The sequence below is a fragment of the Dendrobates tinctorius genome, unplaced genomic scaffold (genome assembly GCF_039654945.1).
Source record: "Dendrobates tinctorius isolate UK_male_01 unplaced genomic scaffold, ASM3965494v1 ptg000124l, whole genome shotgun sequence".
Lineage (NCBI taxonomy): Eukaryota > Metazoa > Chordata > Amphibia > Anura > Dendrobatidae > Dendrobates > Dendrobates tinctorius.
This window is the reverse complement of record NW_027361792.1, coordinates 216,441-240,287: the sequence shown is the minus strand read 5'-3', so window position 1 is coordinate 240,287 and position 23,847 is coordinate 216,441. Positions and strand designations below refer to the sequence as shown.

The 23,847-nt window shown below is 49.4% G+C and overlaps 1 protein-coding gene across 1 annotated transcript in view; it reads right to left on the bottom strand.

Annotated features, from left to right (window-relative positions):
- Positions 1 to 23,847, bottom strand: part of RAPSN (receptor associated protein of the synapse) — a 36,303-nt gene that overhangs the window by 11,010 nt on the left and 1,446 nt on the right. The gene's annotated exons all lie outside the window — the stretch shown is intronic.

The window sequence follows — 23,847 nt, the reverse complement described above, 5'->3', positions numbered from 1 at the left end:
GTGCCCCCTGAATATAACATATATATATACACTGTGCCCCCTGAATATAACATATATATATACACTGTGCCCCCTAAAACTAACAAATATATATACACTGTGCCCCCTAAAAATAACAAATATATATACACTGTGCCCCCTAAAAATAACAAATATATATACACTGTGCCCCCTGAATATAACAAATATATATACACTGTGCCCCCTGAATATAACATATATATATACACTGTGCCCCCTGAATATAACATATATATATACACTGTGCCCCCTGAATATAACATATACACTCACTGGCCACTTTATTAGGTACACCATGCTAGTAAGGGGTTGGACCCCCTTTTGCCTTCAGAACTGCCTCAATTCTTCGTGGCAGAGATTCAACAAGGTGCTGGAAGCATTCCTCAGAGATTTTGGACCATATTGACATGATGGCATCACACAGTTGGCGCAGATTTGTCGGCTGCACATCCCTGATGCGAATCTCCCGTTCCACCACATCCCAAAGATGCTCTATTGGATTGAGATCTGGTGACTGAGGAGGCCATTTGAGTACAGTAAACTCATTGTCATGTTCAAGAAACCAATCTGAGATGATTCGAGCTTTATGACATGGCGCATTATCCTGCTGAAAGTAGCCATCAGATGTTGGGTACATTGTGGTCATAAAGGGATGGACATGGTCAGCAACAATACTCAGGTAGGCTGTGGCGTTGCAACGATGCTCAATTGGTACCAAGGGGCCCAAAGAGTGCCCAGAAAAAATTCCCCACACCATGACACCACCACCACCAGCCTGAACCGTTGATACAAGGCAGGATGGATCCATGCTTTCATGTTGTTTACGCCAAATTCTGACCCTACCATCCGAATGTCGCAGCAGAAATCGAGACTCATCAGACCAGGCAACGTTTTTCCAATCTTCTACTGTCCAATTTCGATGAGCTTGTGCAAATTGTAGCCTCAGTTTCCTGTTCTTAGCTGAGAGGAGTGGTACCCGGTGTGGTCTTCTGCTGCTGTAGCCCATCTGCCTCAAAGTTCGACGCACTGTGCGTTCAGAGATGCTCTTCTGCCTACCTTGGTTGTAACGGGTGGCAATTTGAGTCACTGTTGCCTTTCTATCAGCTCGAACCAGTCTGCCCATTCTCCTCTGACCTCTGGCATCAACATGGCATTTCCGGCCACAGAACTGCCGCTCACTGGATTTTTTTTCTTTTTCGGACCATTCTCTGTAAACCCTAGAGATGGTTGTGCGTGAAAATCCCAGTAGATCAGCAGTTTCTGAAATTCTCAGACCAGCCCTTCTGGCACCAACAATCATGCCACGTTCAAAGGCACTCAAATCACCTTTCTTCCCCATACTGATGCTCGGTTTGAACTACAGGAGATTGTCTTGACCATGTCTACATGCCTAAATGCACTGAGTTGCCGCCATGTGATTGGCTGATTAGAAATTAAGTCTTAACACACAGTTGGACAGGTGTACCTAATAAAGTGGCCAGTGAGTGTATATACACTGTGCCCCCTGAATATAACAAATATATATACACTGTGCCCCCTAAAAATAACAAATATATATACACTGTGCCCCCTAAAAATAACAAATATACACTCACTGGCCACTTTATTAGGTACACCTGTCCAACTGTGTGTTAAGACTTAATTTCTAATCAGCCAATCACATGGCGGCAACTCAGTGCATTTAGGCATGTAGACATGGTCAAGACAATCTCCTGCAGTTCAAACCGAGCATCAGTATGGGGAAGAAAGGTGATTTGAGTGCCTTTGAACGTGGCATGATTGTTGGTGCCAGAAGGGCTGGTCTGAGAATTTCAGAAACTGCTGATCTACTGGGATTTTCACGCACAACCATCTCTAGGGTTTACAGAGAATGGTCCGAAAAAGAAAAAAAATCCAGTGAGCGGCAGTTCTGTGGCCGGAAATGCCTTGTTGATGCCAGAGGTCAGAGGAGAATGGGCAGACTGGTTCGAGCTGATAGAAAGGCAACAGTGACTCAAATTGCCACCCGTTACAACCAAGGTAGGCAGAAGAGCATCTCTGAACGCACAGTGCGTCGAACTTTGAGGCAGATGGGCTACAGCAGCAGAAGACCACACTGGGTACCACTCCTCTCAGCTAAGAACAGGAAACTGAGGCTACAATTTGCACAAGCTCATCGAAATTGGACAGTAGAAGATTGGAAAAACGTTGCCTGGTCTGATGAGTCTCGATTTCTGCTGCGACATTCGGATGGTAGGGTCAGAATTTGGCGTAAACAACCTGAAAGCATGGATCCATCCTGCCTTGTATCAACGGTTCAGGCTGGTGGTGGTGGTGTCATGGTGTGGGGAATTTTTTCTTGGCACTCTTTGGGCCCCTTGGTACCAATTGAGCATCGTTGCAACGCCACAGCCTACCTGAGTATTGTTGCTGACCATGTCCATCCCTTTATGACCACAATGTACCCAACATCTGATGGCTACTTTCAGCAGGATAATGCGCCATGTCATAAAGCTCGAATCATCTCAGATTGGTTTCTTGAACATGACAATGAGTTTACTGTACTCAAATGGCCTCCTCAGTCACCAGATCTCAATCCAATAGAGCATCTTTGGGATGTGGTGGAACGGGAGATTCGCATCAGGGATGTGCAGCCGACAAATCTGCGCCAACTGTGTGATGCCATCATGTCAATATGGTCCAAAATCTCTGAGGAATGCTTCCAGCACCTTGTTGAATCTCTGCCACGAAGAATTGAGGCAGTTCTGAAGGCAAAAGGGGGTCCAACCCCTTACTAGCATGGTGTACCTAATAAAGTGGCCAGTGAGTGTATATACACTGTGCCCCCTAAAAATAACAAATATATATACACTGTGCCCCCTAAAAATAACAAATATATATACACTGTGCCCCCTGAATATAACAAATATATATACACTGTGCCCCCTAAAAATAACAAATATATATACACTGTGCCCCCTAAAAATAACAAATATATATACACTGTGCCCCCTAAAAATAACAAATATATATACACTGTGCCCCCTGAATATAACAAATATATATACACTGTGCCCCCTGAATATAACATATATATATACACTGTGCCCCCTAAAACTAACAAATATATATACACTGTGCCCCCTAAAACTAACAAATATATATACACTGTGCCCCCTAAAACTAACAAATATATATACACTGTGCCCCATGAATATAACAAATATATATACACTGTGCCCCCTGAATATAACATATATATATACACTGTGCCCCCTAAAACTAACAAATATATATACACTGTGCCCCCTAAAACTAACAAATATATATACACTGTGCCCCCTAAAACTAACAAATATATATACACTGTGCCCCATGAATATAACAGATATATATACACTGTGCCCCCTAAAAATAACAAATATATATATACACTGTGCCCCCTAAAAATATCAAATATATATACACTGTGCCCCCTAAAAATAACAAATATATATACACCGTGCCCTAAATATACTGCTCAAAAAAATAAAGGGAACACATCCTAGTACATTGTGTTGTTTAAGTGTTCCCTTTATTTTTTTGAGCAGTATATAACAAATATATACACTGTCACCTAAATATAACAAATATATATATATATATATATATATATATATATACTGTGCCCTCTGAATATAACAAATATATACACTGTGCCTCCTGAGTATAAAAAAAATTACACTTGTGTCCCCTGTATGTAAAAAAACATACGCTGTACATATATACATCGGAAGATACCCAAATATATGCACTGTGCCCACTGAATATACAACAAAAACCCCACTCACCTAACTTCGGACTCTGCATGGCCTCTTCTGTATGACATCACGTGTCATACAACCACACGAGAGCCTCAGGACTGAGAGTGCCGACACCGCTGGAATGGCGCCGGCACAGGAGGCTTTTTTATTTTATCAGAGCCAAGTATGGGAAATGAGAAGGGATTGTCCTAGTAGTGGCCAACCTCTTTAAGTATGCTGACATCCCTCTATATAATGTATGAGCCCACACACAGCCCCTATACACTGTTCTCCACATAACCTACCTATATACACTATGAGCCCCACATATCTTTCCATATAAATTATGACCCCCACATAGCGTCCCATATGCAGCAGGAGCCTCCACATAGCCTCCCCATATACAGTATGAGCCCCGCTTAGCCTCCCTATATACAGTATGAGCCTCGCATGGCCTCTCATATACAGCATGAGCCCAACATAGCCTCCCTATATATAGCATGAGACCTTCATAGCCTCCCTATATACATCATGAGCCCCACATAGCCTCCCCATATACAGTATGAGCCCCACATAGCCTCCCCATATATAGTATGAGCCTCGCATGGACACTCATATACAGCATGAGCCCCACATAGCCTCCCTATATACAGCATGAGACCTTCATAGCCTCCCTATATACATCATGAGCCCCACACAGCCTCCCTATATACAGTATGAGCCTCACATAGCCTCCCCATATACAGTATGAGCCCCACATAGCCTCCCCATATACAGCGTGAAGCCCACATAGCCTCCCCATATACAGTATGAGCCCCACATAGCCTCCCTGTATACAGCGGGAAGCCCACATAGCCTCCCCATATACAGTATGAGCCCCACATAGCCTCCCTGTATACAGCGGGAAGCCCACATAGCCTCCTCATATACAGCATGAGCCTCACATAGCCTCACTATATAAAGCATGAACCTCACATAGCCTCCCCATATACAGCATGAGCCTCACATAGCCTCCCTATATACAGCATGACTCCCTATACACAGTATGAGCCCCACATATCCTCCCAAATACAGTAGAGCCTCACATAGCCTCCATATATACATACAAATATCACATATACATGGGAAAAAAAACAAACAACACATACAGTACTCACCTTGCTCACGTTCCGACACTTTGGCCCTGCTCCTGTCTCCAGTGCACTGAGTCTCCACAGTACACAGCTGACGCAATTAATTCACCACTGTCTGCTTCCTGGCGATGCGGCTGGCGGTGACAGCGGGCAGTGGATGATCGGCGGGCGGGGTAGGGCACGGTGAGGCTTGTGTGTCACTGCTTCAGCCCTTAGGCTGTCTCGGTCCGCAGGCCGTACTGTGGCCCGCGGGACGCACTTTGCCCAGGTCTGGTCTTTTTGATATATGCTATATCTCATTTTGTATATGACTAGTTTATTCAGAATATAGCAGTCTGACTAGCCTCTCCCACGCATATATCTTATTAATATTTTATCGTGAACGGTCTTATTTTTTCTGTGTACTGCTCCCCATTATTTTAATTTTATGTACTAATATAATGTCTACCTTTTATTACATTTTTACATGTATTTTTTGTGGTTATTCAGTTGTTTGATATAGTCCTAATATTTTGTTGTGAAAACTCAGTGATATTTATTTACTTAGTTGTGCATTCCACAGTACAAACTACGTAGATGAGATTTCTCCTGTGGATCTGCGGTGCCGTGACAATTTCCTCTGTGGATTTTCAATGTGGATTTTGACTACATCCACGTGGAGGCGGTGAAATCTACTGCGATACATAGTGAGGTGCAATAGAGACTCATTGTAAAAAAAAAAAAAAAATGGACACCTCATACGGAAGCATATACTAACCAGTCAGAGACCAAAGGAACAGACTGGTGAACGGGGCCCATGGAAATGTCCCCAACATACGGTGTGCTGCACGCTAAGGGCACTGATGCAATGGACGCTTAGACGTAAATAAGCTGTAATGTGGCGGGAAAATTTGTCACAAGCGGTTCCCCACCTTACAGCGCCCCCCACAGGTGAAGTGAAAAATTACACGAACGTGGGGGGCCCCGCATGTTGTCATCCATGTTCTTCCACAGAATGGCCGCTCTGATTAATGGATGGGGGTTCTAATTTGGGACCCCTCTATTTAATTAACATTTCCTTTTTTTTTTCAATGGCTCCTGTCCACCAGACAGATCCTTTCAGCACACAGGGGCCCAGGGCCCGTATCCCACCGTGTATGTCGCACGGACAAACTAATGTGTGGGAAGTCGGGAGCTTTAGAAGGGAATGTACCGTACAGTATATACCAGTGAGTGCGGATATGGCAAGATGCCCACCTGGAATCAAGTGTGAAGTATCATTCCAGGGCAATAAATCACTGGTAATAAAGACGGCGGCCATGATGAGAGGTGATGAAGACCGGGGCTGTGTAAAGATCAGGCTGCGCAGCGGTGCTCATGGTGGGGCGTCTCTAGGGGATGCAGAGGGAGCAGTCGCACCCGGACCCCGACACCTCTGCCACATAGGACACTAGTCTTATAAATCGCTCTTACTAGGGGAGGGAACCTGATACAAATTTATTGGGCCCAAGAAACTTCCTGGCACATTGGTTATCCCGTCTGTGGGTGACAAAGCCGCATCTCCACATAAAACATGGCTGTCTGGTATCGTCACCCCATAGTGCCACCATATGATGCCACACGACTAGGCCTCACTGATCAAAGGAAAATTCAAAGTGTTGCCCATAGCAACCAATCACAATGCAGGTTACACTTGTCCAGGGTTGTTGACAAATTGAAAGCTGAGCTCTGATTGGTTGCTATAGGCAACACGACCTGTCTGTTTACCTGAGGTTGGTTTCAGAATTGAGGCCTACTTGTGGCTTCATTAACACATTAGGTGATGTGATATCGATCACTGACCGGTCAGACAGGGCGGTAATGGCGGTAAAACAATAAAACTGTCACTAGCTCCACTCAGTCAATAGAAGGCGACATTAGCTAATTGCTAATATAATCAGCCCGTGATCAAAACATGGCCGCATCAACAACAAAGCGTGTCCAAGCGTATCCTTTATATCCGTGTCCTGGTGCGATTTTATTTGACAGTGTGGCATTCAGCCTGGATTTGGGGAAGGGGTGTCTTATAAACGAAAAACTATCATCATTGTTCCCATTGGAGCAATAACAGAGAGGACGCCATTACCATTGTCCTCGACACAATGGCCGCTCTCTAAGCGAGGAGAGGCCTCACCAGCCACTCAGAGCAATGTCACATACATGTACGTGATTGTGTGTGGAGCGGAGACATCGCCACACGCGGCAAATATCGGCTATAAATCCAGGCCGGGGCCACCAATCATATACACTGCTGTCAGTCATGTAAACACTGCTGTCAATCACACTGCTGTCAGTCATGTAAACACTGCTGTCAGTCATGTAAACACTGCTGTCAGTGATGTAAACACTGCTGTCAGTCATATACACTGCTGTCAGTCATATAAACACTGCTGTCAGTCATATACACTGCTGTCAGTCATGTAAACACTGCTGTCAATCATATAAACACTGCTGTCAATCATATAAACACTGCTGTCAGTCATATAAACACTGCAGTCAGTCATGTAAACACTGCTGTCAGTCATGTAAACACTGCTGTCAATCACACTGCTGTCAATCATATAAACACTGCTGTCAGTCATATAAACACTGCTGTCAGTCATGTAAACACTGCTGTCAGTCATGTAAACACTGCTGTCAGTCATATACACTGCTGTCAGTCATGTAAACACTGCTGTCAGTCATATACACTGCTGTCAGTCATGTAAACACTGCTGTCAGTCATATAAACACTGCTATCAATCATGTAAACACTGCTGTCAGTCATGTAAACACTGCTGTCAGTCATATACACTGCTGTCAATCATATAAACACTGCTGTCAGTCATATAAACACTGCTGTCAGTCATGTAAACACTGCTGTCAATCATATAAACACTGCTGTCAATCATATAAACACTGCTGTCAGTCATATAAACACTGCTGTCAGTCATGTAAACACTGCTGTCAGTCATATAAACACTGCTGTCAGTCATATAAACACTGCTGTAAATCATATAAACACTGCTGTCAGTCATATAAACACTGCTGTCAGTCATATAAACACTGCTGTAAATCATATAAACACTGCTGTCAGTCATATAAACACTGCTGTCAGTCATGTAAACACTGCTGTCAGTCATATAAACACTGCTGTAAATCATATACACTGCTGTCAGTCATGTAAACACTGCTGTCAGTCATGTAAACACTGCTGTCAGTCATATACACTGCTGTCAGTCATATAAACACTGCTGTCAGTCATATACACTGCTGTCAGTCATGTAAACACTGCTGTCAGTCATATACACTGCTGTCAGTCATATACACTGCTGTCAATCATATAAACACTGCTGTCAGTCATATAAACACTGCTGTCAGTCATGTAAACACTGCTGTCAGTCATATAAACACTGCTGTCAATCATATAAACACTGCTGTCAGTCATATAAACACTGCTGTCAGTCATGTAAACACTGCTGTCAGTCATATACACTGCTGTCAATCATATAAACACTGCTGTCAGTCATATAAACACTGCTGTCAGTCATATACACTGCTGTCAATCATATAAACACTGCTGTCAGTCATATAAACACTGCTATCAATCATATAAACACTGCTGTCAGTCATGTAAACACTTCTGTCAGTCATATACACTGCTGTCAATCATATAAACACTGCTGTCAGTCATATAAACACTGCTGTCAGTCATATACACTGCTGTCAATCATATAAACACTGCTGTCAGTCATATAAACACTGCTGTCAGTCATATAAACACTGCTATCAATCATATAAACACTGCTGTCAGTCATGTAAACACTGCTGTCAGTCATATAAACACTGCTGTCAGTCATATAAACACTGCTGTCAATCATATAAACACTGCTGTCAGTCATGTAAACACTGCTGTCAGTCATGTAAACACTGCTGTCAATCATATAAACACTGCTGTCAGTCATATAAACACTGCTGTCAGTCATATAAACACTGCTGTCAATCATATAAACACTGCTGTCAGTCATGTAAACACTGCTGTCAGTCATATAAACACTGCTGTCAGTCATATAAACACTGCTGTCAGTCATGTAAACACTGCTGTCAGTCATATAAACACTGCTGTCAATCATATACACTGCTGTCAATCATATAAACACTGCTGTAAATCATATAAACACTGCTGTCAGTCATATAAACACTGCTGTCAGTCATGTAAACACTGCTGTCAGTCATATAAACACTGCTGTCAGTCATGTAAACACTGCTGTCAGTCAAATAAGCACTGCTGTCAGTCATATAAACACTGCTGTCAATCTCTTCCAGTGTCGTTTAAATGGAAGGCGATGGGTGATCATGACAGCAGGGGGACTACTGAAGACCCCCAGCTATATGCTGAGCTCCACAGACGAGTGATATTCTCACTACATACTTCAATACTGGGGCATTACAAGCAGTCAGACGATGGCAAGTTTCCTGTGGGGACTAAAATATAAAGTAGAAAATAAAAAAAAAAGTTTTAAAAAATAAAGAATTAACCAAAGATAGAAGTTTGAATAACTCTTATTTTCTCCCATTAAAAAAAAAAATCATCATGTTTTTGGCAATCATAAAATTCCAGTCTATCAAGATATGAAATTAAATTAATCAGTAATAACCATTAAAAAAAGTGTTTTTTTCAATCACCGCTCTTCCCAAAAATTGTAATAAAAACAGATCAAAACATTGCATCTACCCCAAACTGGTATCAATAAAATCATCGGACCATCACACACAAAGAATAAGCTCAGATGACGGAAAAATAAGAATGTTAAAGGCCATAATCCCGGACTCCTCGGCCGTGGCACCTCAACCTAACAAACCCAGTGTGGTCATGAATGGCCGAAATGTGAATATCTACAAGTCATAGGCCCTGGAATGGGAACGCACCTGGCCACAGACTTCACCTGCGATTATGAAAGCGTTATTAGTATGGGTTAATGATTAAACATGAATATTTAGTACGGCATAATTCATGATTTCCTATCTCTGGCTTTACATAGGACTGCAGGAAAAATGAGGCAAGAAAATAATCTAGTGACATTCAACTCCATCTATACGTCATAACAATGAGATTCTCCTGTCCGTGCTGTATACCTATCCCCCCGTTGTGTCATCCCGTCTCCATGTTAATGCCACTACCTCTCCACTTTCTCCCTCCTTGGCCTCTTTGACCCCCTCGGCCTCTGGCCTCCATGACAGCTGCTATCTCATAGGTTGGGCCAGGCTTCCACGTGGCACCAGCATCTCGGACCTATTCCAGAATATCCACATTTCCGCTGTGGTATGACATGGCTCCCCCAGACCATATAATCACAGGCTGCCCCCAGTCCTCAATAGTAGGGGATGATCTTTGCGCTCTGACCTTCCGGGGTCCACATACATTAATAGGGGGTCAAAGGGGTCCACTCTATGAAGAAGGAATAAAGTAACACTTAATCTGGGATCATATGGTCAGACGTCTGCCACAATGAGCACCAATCTATGAAATAACAAGAGGCTTGTTTAAGGCCCCATTACACGACTGATACAAACTGTATGAGGAACAAACTATTATTCTGCGCTCATACAGTTTTCTTATTGCTAACACCACTTCCGCCAGTGACTTGGTAAGGCGAGTATTGTGCCCCTAATTCATGTACCAGGAGCCCTCCGTGTCCCTTCCCCCGGTGACTTGGTAAGGCGAGTATTGTGTGCCCCCTAATTCATGTACCAGGTGTGGGAGAGAGGGTCCCCGTCGAGTGTCCGGGTCAGAACCAAGGGGACCGTCACCTGGGTTCTCGGGGAAGCTGTTTCCGGGGGACAGAGTTCAGGTACGGACCCTGGAGACTGACAGGTGGACTGGGGGAGGAGCCAATATAAAAGGGGCGGGGAACGAGAGTCACAATGAGTCAGCAGAACGAGACAGAAGGAGCAGGAGATCGTGGGAGCGATTGAGAGCCAGAGCGACGCACCAGAGCCAGGGAGGAGGCCAGAGACAGGAGAGATACTTCCCCTGGACATCAGTGGGATGGCGCCGAGACGACCGTCAGAGAACCGCTGCCCCGCGTCGACCAGCGGCCACCGCCTTCTTCCAGCCCGCGGCTGCGGCCTGCCCGCGGTCATTCGCGGCTGTTGCCGCCTCGCTCCTGCCCGCGGTCACCAGCGGCCGTTGCCGCCTCGCTCCTGCCCGCGGACACCAGCGGCCGCTGCCGCCTCACTCCAACCCGCGGCTGCGGCCTGTCTCCCACTGCCCGCAGCCACTCTGCCCTCACCCGTGGTCTCAGCAAGCCCAGTGCCGTCGGCGGCCACCACTGTCCCGCTCCGATCCGCGGCAGGGGCCGAGCCTCTGCTTGCCGCAGATTCCCCGTCGCAGCTGCTAGCTGCACAGGTGGCCTGTCACCCCGCATCGCTGCCACTTGCCCCCATCCAGGAGCTGCAGCCTACTCGTCCAAGAACTCCTCCGGGTCCGGAGGTGCCCCAGCGCCACAGGAGCGGCGGAACGCTCGAAGACTGCGCCAACTCTTCAGCAGCTGGGCCCAGCGGCTGCTCCGCCGAAGAACCACCGTCCAGGACGCTGAGGGACGTCAGGACGGCTAAGTTGACTATATAGTTAAGGACCCGTAGTCGGCCATACCGCGGCCCTATAGTGACCGGCTCTCGCCGGATGTAGTCGTGTTCTACTCTGTGCTTACTTGTATTGAGCCCCTGCGAGGGCTACCCTTGTTACCCCTTTTGGCGGTCAGGCCGAGCCTGAGGAAAGTCACCTCTAGGCCTATAAATGTTATTAAAAAAGCACCAAACCGTCTCGCGACTCGTCACTGCATCCTGCGTAGCTGCTAGTACCACATTTGGCGTAGTCGGCAGGATGCAGTCTCCGAGCGCGGACGAGGGCCCCCGGCCCAGCATTTCTTTGGGGGCTATGCTAAGCAATCTACCCAGGTTCTCCGGCAACAATACTATGCTGTGGAATTGGACGGAGCGAATGCGTGGGCTATTCAGGATGCATCCGCTTACCCCTGACCTAGAGGCAGAAGTGGCCCTGATGGCGTTGGACGGGGAAGCCCGGGATACTGTAATGTTGAGGCCCCGGGGGCAGCGAAACACCTTCGTCAGGGTGTTACAGATCTTAGAAGAGGCCTATGGGGACCCGACCGATGTGGGGGAACTGAGAAACCAGATGTTTAGACGCATGCAGAAAGAGGGGGAAACAGTGACCCAGTATATGAATGTTTTGCAGGAACTGTTTTTAGCCATTGAAAGGAAGGATGGAATCGGTGTGGGGACCGTGGACGCAACATTACGTGACTTGTTAGTGACCGGGTTATGAGACACCCTGACAAGACAGGCTTTGCGAGAGTGGGTGCGAGTGGACCCACATCTGACCTTTTCAGAGATAGAGAAGGAGGCACGGGTTCGGGAACAGGAGCAAGAGGTGACAGTCCCCATGGGGAAGGCTCGGAGTATCGAAGCATCCGTAAGCCCCCTGAGCGAACCCCACTGGGTACAAGAGGTGAAGCAAGAGATAAGGAGTATTAAAGCTGAACTGGCCGAAGTCAAGAAAGCGGCCACAACGAGTCGGCCAGGGCCGGGTAAAGGAGGCATGAACCATCGCGGCCCCCACCCAAGTCGGTCCCCACGACCATTCGCCTGTTATGATTGTGGAGAATTGAGACCCTGCCCGGAGCTGGAGCCCATCACACGGGGTGGAGGAAGTCACGAAGACCTGGTCGCGCGGTGCCCAGTGGTATGGGCAGAGATCGAAGGCCATGCCATGCAATGCCTAGTAGATACGGAATCGCAAGTTACGACCATGCCAGAGACTTATTTTCGGCAGCATTTTCCCGAAGCAGTGAGACCTCAGTGGGGGACAGTGATAAAGTTGGTAGCCGCCAACCAGCTACCAGTGCCTGTCGTCGGAGTAGCCTGGATGCAGATTTGATAAGCGGCAAATCACTTGGCCGCCGGGGAGTGGTCCTGACCCAGGGAGACACAAACAGCAAACTAGGGGCCCTAGAGCAGCGGTGGGTGGCTCGGATGGCCAAGTTCAACTACAAGATCGTCTACAAACGGGGAACTGAAAGCGTGCACGCCGATGCACTCTCCAGAATCTGACACACTACCCCAGGGAGGAATCGAGACGACGAATTAGAAGGAGAAGAGACGCCGTTCACCCTCACCACCGCCGCGCTTACAGCCACCGCGCAAGAAGGGCCTCAGCCGGGACCCTTAGGGTATGTGCACACGCTGCGGTTCCGCAGTGGTTTTGGCCGCTGCGGACCCGCAGCAGTTTTAGCTGCGGTGTACAGTATCATTCAAATGAATGGTAAACAAAAACCGCAGTGTAGACGGTGCGGAAAAATCAGCGCGGATTTCCTGCGGTTTTGAAACCGCAGAAAGAATTGATATGTCAATTCTTTCTGCGGAATCCGCAGCAGGTTCCTATTTCCACCATTGTGGAGATGGTGAATCCGCAGGACCAAACTGCAGATAATCCGCAGGTCTTTTGACCTGCGGTTTTATCTGCGGTTTTTGCAAAATCCGTGCGGATTAATCCGCAGCGGACTCCGCAGCGTCTGCACACACCCTTAGGGGGAATGCTGGAACAGCCGCGTGACAAGTGGATCCAGTAGCAGCAGGAAGATGGAGAAATTGGACTCCTGCGCTGATGGGTGGCCACCGGCAAATTGCCCACTGGCTCACAGAGACAGACTTTGACCCAGGATATGGTGCTGATGTTGCGCCAGTGGGAGAAGCTAGTCATCAAAAAGGGACTTTTATATCGAAGAGCCGTGTCACGAACAACGTCTGTGACAGCATGGCAGGTGATCGTGCCCGGAACCCATCTCAGCCAACTGGCTCGGGAAGCCCACGAAAAGGGGGCTCACTTTGGTGTTCAAAAGACTTGGCAATGGTTGCAGCAGATAGTGTACCATCCACGCTTACACGCTGCTGTGGAAGAAGTTTGCCAAACCTGCCGCCCATGCGAGCTCGCAAAACCTCCCGCGCAGCGAGCCCTGGTGCAGACAATTGTAACATCAGCTCCCCTCGAGCTCCTCACGGTGGACTATCTGACCATAGGTCCTGCCTACCAGGGGTATGAGCAGTGTCTCATTATGGTGGATCATTTCACCAAGTTCGCCGTGGTCACTCCCACCCGAGACCAGACAGCGGAGTCGGCCGCCTATGCGATTTGTAAAAACTTTATCCAAGTGTACGGCTGCCCGCAACAAATACATTTGGACCAAGGAGCGTGCTTCCTAGGAAGAGTCATGGAAGAACTACATCATCTCTACGGTATCGATAAGTCTCGGACTACACCACACCATCCGCAGGGAAACGGAGCCTGCAAACGATTCAATCGGACACTAATCCAAATGCTGCGTACCCTGGAGGGCAACCGAAAGGCTTGCTGGCCTGAATACGTCCCTGAGCTGGTGTGGGTATATAATAACCGGGTGCACCGAGTGACTGGTTACACCCCCAACTCATTGCTGTTTCGACGGGAGGGCAAAGGAATCACGGAAGTGGAGTTAAACCCGGAGGAACCTCTACCCTAGACCGGAGTATCCTCGTGGGTCCGAAACCACCGGCACCGGCTGCAGACCCTCCACCGAATCGTCCATACAAAGCTCCAGGATCTAGAACACCTGGGGGGAGCGCTTCCCCCACCAATTGACTTCCAGGCTGAGGATTGGGTACTCGTACTAGATCAGCGCCCCCAAAACAAGTTAGAACCACGGTGGGAGGAGAACCCGTACCGAGTGTTGCGCCGGATAAGCCCCGACGGGCCTGTGTACGAAATACAATTGGAAAGAGACGGTGCACCTCTCACTCGTACTGTGCACCGAAATACTGTATGTTGCGCCCCTATGCGTCCACTGATCCCATGCGACCCGAGCCGATCACTCAGGTCCCCGACTCCCCGTCAACGGTCTGGGACCTGGATGACAAAGATGACATCCCAGCCACATCCACAGGCCCTCCAAGTAATGACATTAGAGCAGACCCAGTCAGCCTGCCAGAATCGACCAATCCACCACCATCCACCACCCCGGAAAGCTCCACCCCGGTCGAACTTAGACGCTCCGAGCGGTCAACAGCTGGCAAACCCCCTGAACGTTACGAACAGGACCAGTTCGTATGGCGACAAGAACTGTCGTCTCCAAAGACTAAGTCGAGTCTACTAAAGCCCTCGCCCGAGGACTGGCGACCATACAGGGTGGGGGAGTGTGGGAGAGAGGGTCCCCGTCGAGTGTCTGGGTCGGAACCAAGGGGACCGTCACCTGGGTTCCGGGAGAAGCTGTTTCCGGGGGACAGAGTTCAGGGACGGACCGACTGACAGGTGGACTGGGGGGGAGCCAATATAAAAGGGGCGGGGAACGAGAGTCACAGTGAGTCAGCAGAACGAGACAGAAGGAGCAGGAGATCGTGGGAGCGATTGCGAGCCAGAGCAACTCACCAGAGCCAGGGAGGAGGCCAGAGACAGGAGAGATACTTCCCCTGGACATCAGTGGGACGGCGCCGAGACGACCGTCTGAGAACCGCTGCCCCGCGTCGACCAGCGGCCGCCGCCTTCTTCCAGCCCGCGGCTGCGGCCTGCCCACGGTCATTCGCGGCTGTTGCCGCCTCGATCCTGCCCGCGGCCTGCCCGCGGTCACCAGCGGCCATTGCCGCCTCGCTCCTGCCCGCGGACACCAGCGGCCTCTGCCGCCTCACTCCAACCCGAAGCTGCGGCCTGTCTCCCGCTGCCCGCAGCTGCTCTGCCCTCACCCGGGGTCGCGGCAAGCCCAGTGCCGTTGGCGGCCACCACTGTCCCGCTCCGATCCGCGACAGGGGCCGAGCCTCTGCTTGCCGCGGATTCCCCGTTGCAGCTGCTAGCTGCACAGGTGGCCTGTCACCTGCCACCCCGCATCGCTGCCACTTGCCCCCATCCAGGGGCTGCGGCCTACTCGTCCAAGGACTCCTCCGGGGCCGGAGGTGACCCAGCGCCACAGGAGCGGCGGAACGCTCGAAGACTACGCCAACTCTTCAGCAGCTGGGCCCAGCGGCTGCTCCGCCGAAGAACCACCGCCCAGAATGCTGAGGGACGTCAGGACGGCTAAGTTGACTATACAGTCATGGCCAAAAGTATTGACACCCCTGCAATTCTGTCAGATAATATTCAGTTTCTTCCTGAAAATGATTGCAAACACAAATTCTTTGGTATTATTATCTTCATTTAATTTGTCTTAAATGAAAAAACACAAAAGAGAATGAAGCAAAAAGCAAAACATTGATCATTTCACACAAAACTCCAAAAATGGGCCGGACAAAAGTATTGGCACCCTCAGCCTAATACTTGGTTGCACAACCTTTAGCCAAAATAACTGCGACCAACCGCTTCCGGTAACCATCAATGAGTTTCTTACAATGCTCTGCTGGAATTTTAGACCATTCTTCTTTGGCAAACTACTCCAGGTCCCTGATATTTGAAGGGTGCCTTCTCCAAACTGCCATTTTTAGATCTCTCCACAGGTGTTCTATGGGATTCAGGTCTGGACTCATTGCTGGCCACCTTAGAAGTCTCCAGTGCTTTCTCTCAAACCATTTTCTAGTGCTTTTTGAAGTGTGTTTTGGGTTATTGTCCTGCTGGAAGACCCATGACCTCTGAGGTAGACCCAGCTTTCTCACACTGGGCCCTAAATTATGCTGCAAAATTTGTTGGTAGTCTTCTGACTTCATAATGCCATGCACACGGTCAAGCAGTCCAGTGCCAGAGGCAGCAAAGCAACCCCAAAACATCAGGGAACCTCCGCCATGTTTGACTGTAGGGACCATGTACTTTTCTTTGAATGCCTCTTTTTTCTCCTGTAAACTCTATGTTGATGCTTTTGCCCTAAAAGCTCTACTTTTGTCTCATCTGACCACAGAACATTCTTCCAAAACGTTTTAGGCTTTTTCAGGTAAGTTTTGGCAAACTCCAGCCTGGCTTTTTTATGTCTCGGGGTAAGAAGTGGGGTCTTCCTGGGTCTCCTACCATACGCTCCCTTTTCTTTCAGATGCCGACGGATAGTACGGGTTGACACTGTTGTCCCCTCGGACTGCAGGGCAGCTTGAACTTGTTTGGATGTTAGTCGAGGTTCTTTATCCAACATCCGCACAATCTTGCGTTGAAATCTCTTGTCAATTTTTCTTTTCCGGCCACATCTAGGGAGGTTAGCCACAGTGCCATGGGCTTTAAACTTCTTGATGACACTGCGCACGGTAGACACAGGAACATTCAGGTCTTTGGAGATGGACTTGTAGCCTTGAGATTGCTCATGCTTCCTCACAATTTGGTTTCTCAAGTCCTCAGACAGTTCTTTGGTCTTCTTTCTTTTCTCCATGCTCAATGTGGTACACACAAGGACACAGGACAGAGGTTGAGTCAACTTTAATCCATGTCAGCTGGCTGCAAGTGTGATTTAGTTATTGCCAACACCTGTTAAGTGCCACAAGTAAGTTACAGGTGCTGTGAATTACACAAATTAGAGAAGCAGCACATGATGTTTCGAACAGTGCCAATACTTTTGTCCACCCTCTTTTTTATGTTTGGTGTGGAATTATATCTAATTTGGCTTTAGGACAATTCTTTTTGTGTTTTTTCATTTAAGACAAATTAAATGAAGATAATAATACCAAAGAATTTGTGTTTGCAATCATTTTCAGGAAGAAACTGAGTATTATCTGACAGAATTGCAGGGGTGTCAATACTTTTGGCCATGACTGTATAGTTAAGGACCCGTAGTCGGCCATACCGCGGCCCTATAGTGACTGGCTCTCGCCGGATGTAGTCGTATTCTACTCTGTTTGTGTTTACTTGTGTTGAGCCCCTGCGAGGGCAACCCTTGTTACCCCTTTTGGTTGGTCAGGCCGAGCCTGAGGAAAGTCACCTATAGGCCTATAAATGTTATTACAAAAGCACCAAACTGTCTCGCGACTCGTCACTGCATCCTGCGTACCTGCTAGTACCACATTGGAGCCCTCCGTGTCCCTTCCCCCGGTGACTTGGTAAGGCGAGTATTGTGTGCCCCCTAATTCACATACCAGCAGCCCTCTGTGTCCCTTTCCCCGGTGACTTGGTATTGTGTGCCCCCTAATTCATGTACCAGCAGCCCTCTGTGTCCATTTCCCCGGTGACTTGGTGAGTATTGTGTGCCCCCTAATTCATGTACCAGCAGCCCTCCGTATCCCTTCCCCCAGTGACTTGGTGAGTATTTTGTGCCCCATAATTCATGTACCTGGAGCCCTCCCTGTGCCCCTTCCCCAAGTTCAATAATGAACCCATAAGTTAGTTACTTTTTAGAACTAATCCCCCGTTCCACTTCTTCCATGCTATGAACCTGCGTCCCCCCGTTCCACTTCTTCCATGCTATGAACCTGCGTCCCCCCGTTCCACTTCTTCCATGCCATGAACCTGCGTCCCCCCGTTCCACTTCTTCCATGCCATGAACCTGCGTCCCCCCGTTCCACTTCTTCCATGCCATGAACCTGCGTCCCCCCGTTCCACTTCTTCCATGCTATGAACCTGTCTCCCCCGTTTATAATTTCCACCTGGCACAAATGATCCAATTAGCTGAAGTGTTTGTGTGATGATCGCCGCCATGTTTATACACCCAGTGATCGGGGATGAGTAATCCTGGTTCAGTTCTTACAACCAGAAGTCAATGTCTCCAGCTGTGATAATGTGTGTAGGTAATAAAGATGTTACCGGCAGCTATAAAAATACAGCTGTGCCTCCCACTGACAGTGTCCTCAGTGCTGAGAACATCTGCAAAAGTATGTACACCCCCACCCCCCACACACACAACTGAGGACCGTCCTGTTACACAAGTGCGTTTCATGGTCTTCCCAGAAATGAGAAATGACCCGGCCGGATCGATCATCTGCTTTATATAAAATAATACAGAATTGCACATATGACAATTTCCTATAAATTCTATGCGTTTTCAGAAATGCCTGGCTTTGGGGCAGCACTGCGGGGGTTAATTCATGTCTTTTTCTGCTATAAATGCCCTTTTTATGATGTACGTTTTGTCAGAAATGTCGAATCGGTGGAGGCATGGCCGTCCCAGTATATATCCAGTGGGATGGAAATCAATGGGAGTCAAGGAAATGAGAGCAACATGTCTCCAGTGAGCAGAGCCTGAGACCCCGTCCTTTAGATCAGAGGGGGGTCCCACAGCCATTACCACCATATCCTGACACTTATCATACGTTATCGAGACCTGACCAGTGACAGATGAGCCGTCCAGGGGAAACACGGGGGTCCCAAATATGAAAAATATATATCAGGCTCAAGGCTGTCGGAACCAATCCCCCAGATTCCAAATAATGACTTACCTGTACCGGGTACGCAGCACGCAAATGTCTGCTGTCTACAGAAGAACTTACCCGCGGCTCTCCAGCTGTTTCCAAACTACAACTCCCAGCAGGCTGCATTCGGGGCATACTAGGGGTTGAGGTTTTGCAGCAGTAAGAAAGTGACAGGTTACATTCTAGTACTGATGTCACTGCGATGCTGTCACTTTAAGAACTGTCTTGCATAAAACGTGCACGCCGATGCACTCTCCAGAATCTGACACACTACCCCAGGGAGGAATCGAGACGACGAATTAGAAGAAGAGACGCCGTTCGCCCTCACCACCGCCGCGCTTACAGCCACCGCGCAAGAAGCGCCTCAGCCGAGACCCTTAGGGGGAATGCTGGAACGGCCGCGCGACAAGTGGATCCAGTGGCAGCAGGAAGATGGAGAAATTGGACTCCTGCGCTGATGGGTGGCCACCGGCAAATTGCCCACTGGCTCACAGAGACAGACTTTGACCCAGGATATGGTGCTGATGTTGCTCCAGTGGGAGAAGCTAGTCATCAAAAAGGGACTTTTATATCGAAGAGCCGTGTCACGAACAACGTCTGTGACAGCATGGCAGGTGATCGTGCCCGGAACCCATCTCAGCCTACTGGCTCGGGAAGCCCACGAAAAGGGGGCTCACTTTGGTGTTCAAAAGACTTGGCAATGGTTGCAGCAGATAGTGTACCATCCACGCTTACACGCTGCTGTGGAAGAAGTTTGCCGAACCTGCCCCCCATGCGAGCTCGCAAAACCTCCCGCGCAACGAGCCCTGGTGCAGACAATTGTAACATCAGCTCCCCTCGAGCTCCTCATGGTGGACTATCTGACCATAGGTCCTGCCTACCAGGGGTATGAGCACTGTCTCATTATGGTGGATCATTTCACCAAGTTCGCCGTGGTCACTCCCACCCGAGACCAGACAGCGGAGCTGGCCGCCTATGCGATTTGTAAAAACTTTATCCAAGTGTACGGCTGCCCGCAACGAATACATTTGGACCAAGGAGTGTGCTTCCTAGGAAGAGTCATGGAAGAACTACATCATCTCTATGGTATCGATAAGTCTCGGACTACACCATACCATCCGCAGGGAAACGGAGCCTGCAAACGATTCAATCGGACACTAATCCAAATGCTGCGTACCCTGGAGAGCGACCGAAAGGCCTGCTGGCCTGAATACGTCCCAGAGCTGGTGTGGGTATATAATAACCGGGTGCACCGAGTGACTGGTTACACCCCCAACTCATTGCTGTTGGACGGGAGGGCAAAGGAATCACGGAAGTGGAGTTAAACCTGGAGGAACCTCTACCCTGGACCGGAGTATCCTCGTGGGTCCGAAACCACCGGCACCGGCTGCAGACCCTCCACCGAATCGTCCATACAAAGCTCCAGGATTTAGAACACCCGGGGGGAGCGCTGCCCCCACCAATTGACTTCCAGGCTGAGGATCGGGTACTCGTACTAGATCAGCGCCCCCAAAACAAGTTAGAACCACGGTGGGAGGAGAACCCGTACCGAGTGTTGCGCCGGATAAGCCCCGACGGGCCTGTGTATGAAATACAATTGGAAAGAGACGGTGCACCTCTCACTCGTACTGTGCACCGAAATATGTTGCACCCCTGTGCGTCCACTGATCCCATGCGACCCGAGCCGATCACTCAGGTCCCCGACCCCCCGTCAACGGTCTGGGACCTGGATGACAAAGATGACATCCCAGCCACATCCGCAGGCCCTCCAAGTAATGACATTAGAGCAGACCCAGTCAGCCTGCCAGAATCGACCAATCCACCACCATCCACCACCCCGGAAAGCTCCACCCCGGTCGAACTTAGACACTCCGAGCGGTCAACAGCTGGCAAACCCCCTGAACGTTACAAACAGGACCAGTTCGTATGGCGACAAGAACTGTCGTCTCCAAAGACTAACTCGAGTCTAATAAAGCCCTCGCCCGAGGACTGGCGAGCATACAGGGTGGAGGAATGTGGGAGAGAGGGTCCCCGTCGAGTGTCCGGGTCGGAACCAAGGGGAACGTCACCTGGGTTCCGGGGGAAGCTGTTTCCGGGGGACAGAGTTCAGGGACGGACCGACTGACAGGTGGACTGAGAGAGGAGCCAATATAAAAGGGGCGGGGAACGAGAGTCACAGTGAGTCAGCAGAACGAGACACAGAAGGAGCAGGAGATCGTGGGAGCGATTGAGAGCCAGAGCGACTCACCAGAGCCAGGGAGGAGGCCAGAGACAGGAGAGATACTTCCCCTGGACATCAGTGGGACGGCGCCGAGATGACCATCTGAGAACCGCTGCCCCGCGTCGACCAGCGGCCGCCTTCTTCTTCCAGCCCGTGGTTGCGGCCTGCTCGCGGTCATTCGTGGCTGTTGCCGCCTCGCTCCTGCCCGCGGCTGCGGCCTGCCCGCGGTCACCAGCAGCCGTTGCCGCCTCGCTCCTGCCCGCGGCTGCTGCTGCCTCACTCCAACCCGCTGCTGCGGCCTGTCTCCCGCTGCCCGCAGCTGCTCTGCCCTCACAGGTGGCCTGTCACCTGCCACCCCGCATCGCTGCCGCTTGCCCCCATCCAGGGGCTGCAGCCTACTCGTCCAAGGACTCCTCCGGGGCCGGAGGTGCCCCAGCGCCACAGGAGCGGCGGAACGCTCGAAGACTACGCCAACTCTTCAGCAGCTGGGCCCAGCGGCTGCTCCGCCGAAGAACCACCGTCCAGAATGCTGAGGGACGTCAGGACGGCTAAGTTGACTATATAGTTAAGGACCTGTAGTCGGCCATACCGCGGCCCTATAGTGACTGGCTCTTGCCGGATGTAGTCGTGCTCTACTCTGTTTGTGTTTACTTGTGTTGAGCCCCTGCGAGGGCACCCCTTGTTACCCCTTTTGGTCGGTCAGGCCGAGCCTGAGGAAAGTCACCTATAGGCCTATAAATGTTATTACAAAAGCACCAAACTGTCTCGCGACTCGTCACTGCATCCTGCGTACCTGCTAGTACCACATTGGAGCCCTCCGTGTCCCTTCCCCCGGTGACTTGGTAAGGCGAGTATTGTGTGCCCCCTAATTCACATACCAGCAGCCCTCTGTGTCCCTTTCCCCGGTGACTTGGTGAGTATTGTGTGCCCCCTAATTCATGTACCAGCATCCCTCTGTGTCCCTTTCCCCGGTGACTTGGTGAGTATTGTGTGCCCCCTAATTCATGTACCAGCAGCCCTCCGTATCCCTTCCCCCAGTGACTTGGTGAGTATTTTGTGCCCCATAATTCATGTACCTGGAGCCCACCCTGTGCCCCTTCCCCCAGTGACTTGGTAAGGTGAGAATTGTGTGCCCCCTAATTCATGTACCTGGAGCCCTCCCTGTGCCCCTTCCCCAAGTTCAATAATGAACCCATAAGTTAGTTACTTTTTAGAACTAATCCCCCGTTCCACTTCTTCCATGCTATGAACCTGCGTCCCCCCGTTCCACTTCTTCCATGCTATGAACCTGCGTCCCCCCGTTCCACTTCTTCCATGCTATGAACCTGCGTCCCCCCGTTCCACTTCTTCCATGCCATGAACCTGCGTCCCCCCGTTCCACTTCTTCCATGCTATGAACCTGTATCCCCCGTTCCACTTCTTCCATGCTATGAACCTGCGTCCCCCCGTTCCACTTCTTCCATGCCATGAACCTGCGTCCCCCCGTTCCACTTCTTCCATGCTATGAACCTGTATCCCCCGTTTATAATTTCCACGCTGGCACAAATGATCCAATTAGCTGAAGTGTTTGTGTGATGATCGCCGCCATGTTTATACACCCAGTGATCGGGGATGAGTAATCCTGGTTCAGTTCTTACAACCAGAAGTCAATGTCTCCAGCTGTGATAATGTGTGTAGGTAATAAAGATGTTACCAGCAGCTATAAAAATACAGCTGTGCCTCCCACTGACAGTGTCCTCAGTGCTGAGAACATCTGCAAATGTATGTACACCCCCACCCCCCACACACACAACTGAGGACCGTCCTGTTACACAAGTGCGTTTCATGGTCTTCCCAGAAATGAGAAATGACCCGGCCGGATCGATCATCTGCTTTATATAAAATAATACAGAATTGCACATATGACAATTTCCTATAAATTCTATGCGTTTTCAGAAATGCCTGGCTTTGGGGCAGCACTGCGGGGGTTAATTCATGTCTTTTTCTGCTATAAATGCCCTTTTTATGATGTACGTTTTGTCAGAAATGTCGAATCGGTGGAGGCATGGCCGTCCCAGTATATATCCAGTGGGATGGAAATCAATGGGAGTCAAGGAAATGAGAGCAACATGTCTCCAGTGAGCAGAGCCTGAGACCCCGTCCTTTAGATCAGAGGGGGGTCCCACAGCCATTACCACCATATCCTGACACTTATCATACGTTATCGAGACCTGACCAGTGACAGATGAGCCGTCCAGGGGAAACACGGGGGTCCCAAATATGAAAAATATATATCAGGCTCAAGGCTGTCGGAACCAATCCCCCAGATTCCAAATAATGACTTACCTGTACCGGGTACGCAGCACGCAAATGTCTGCTG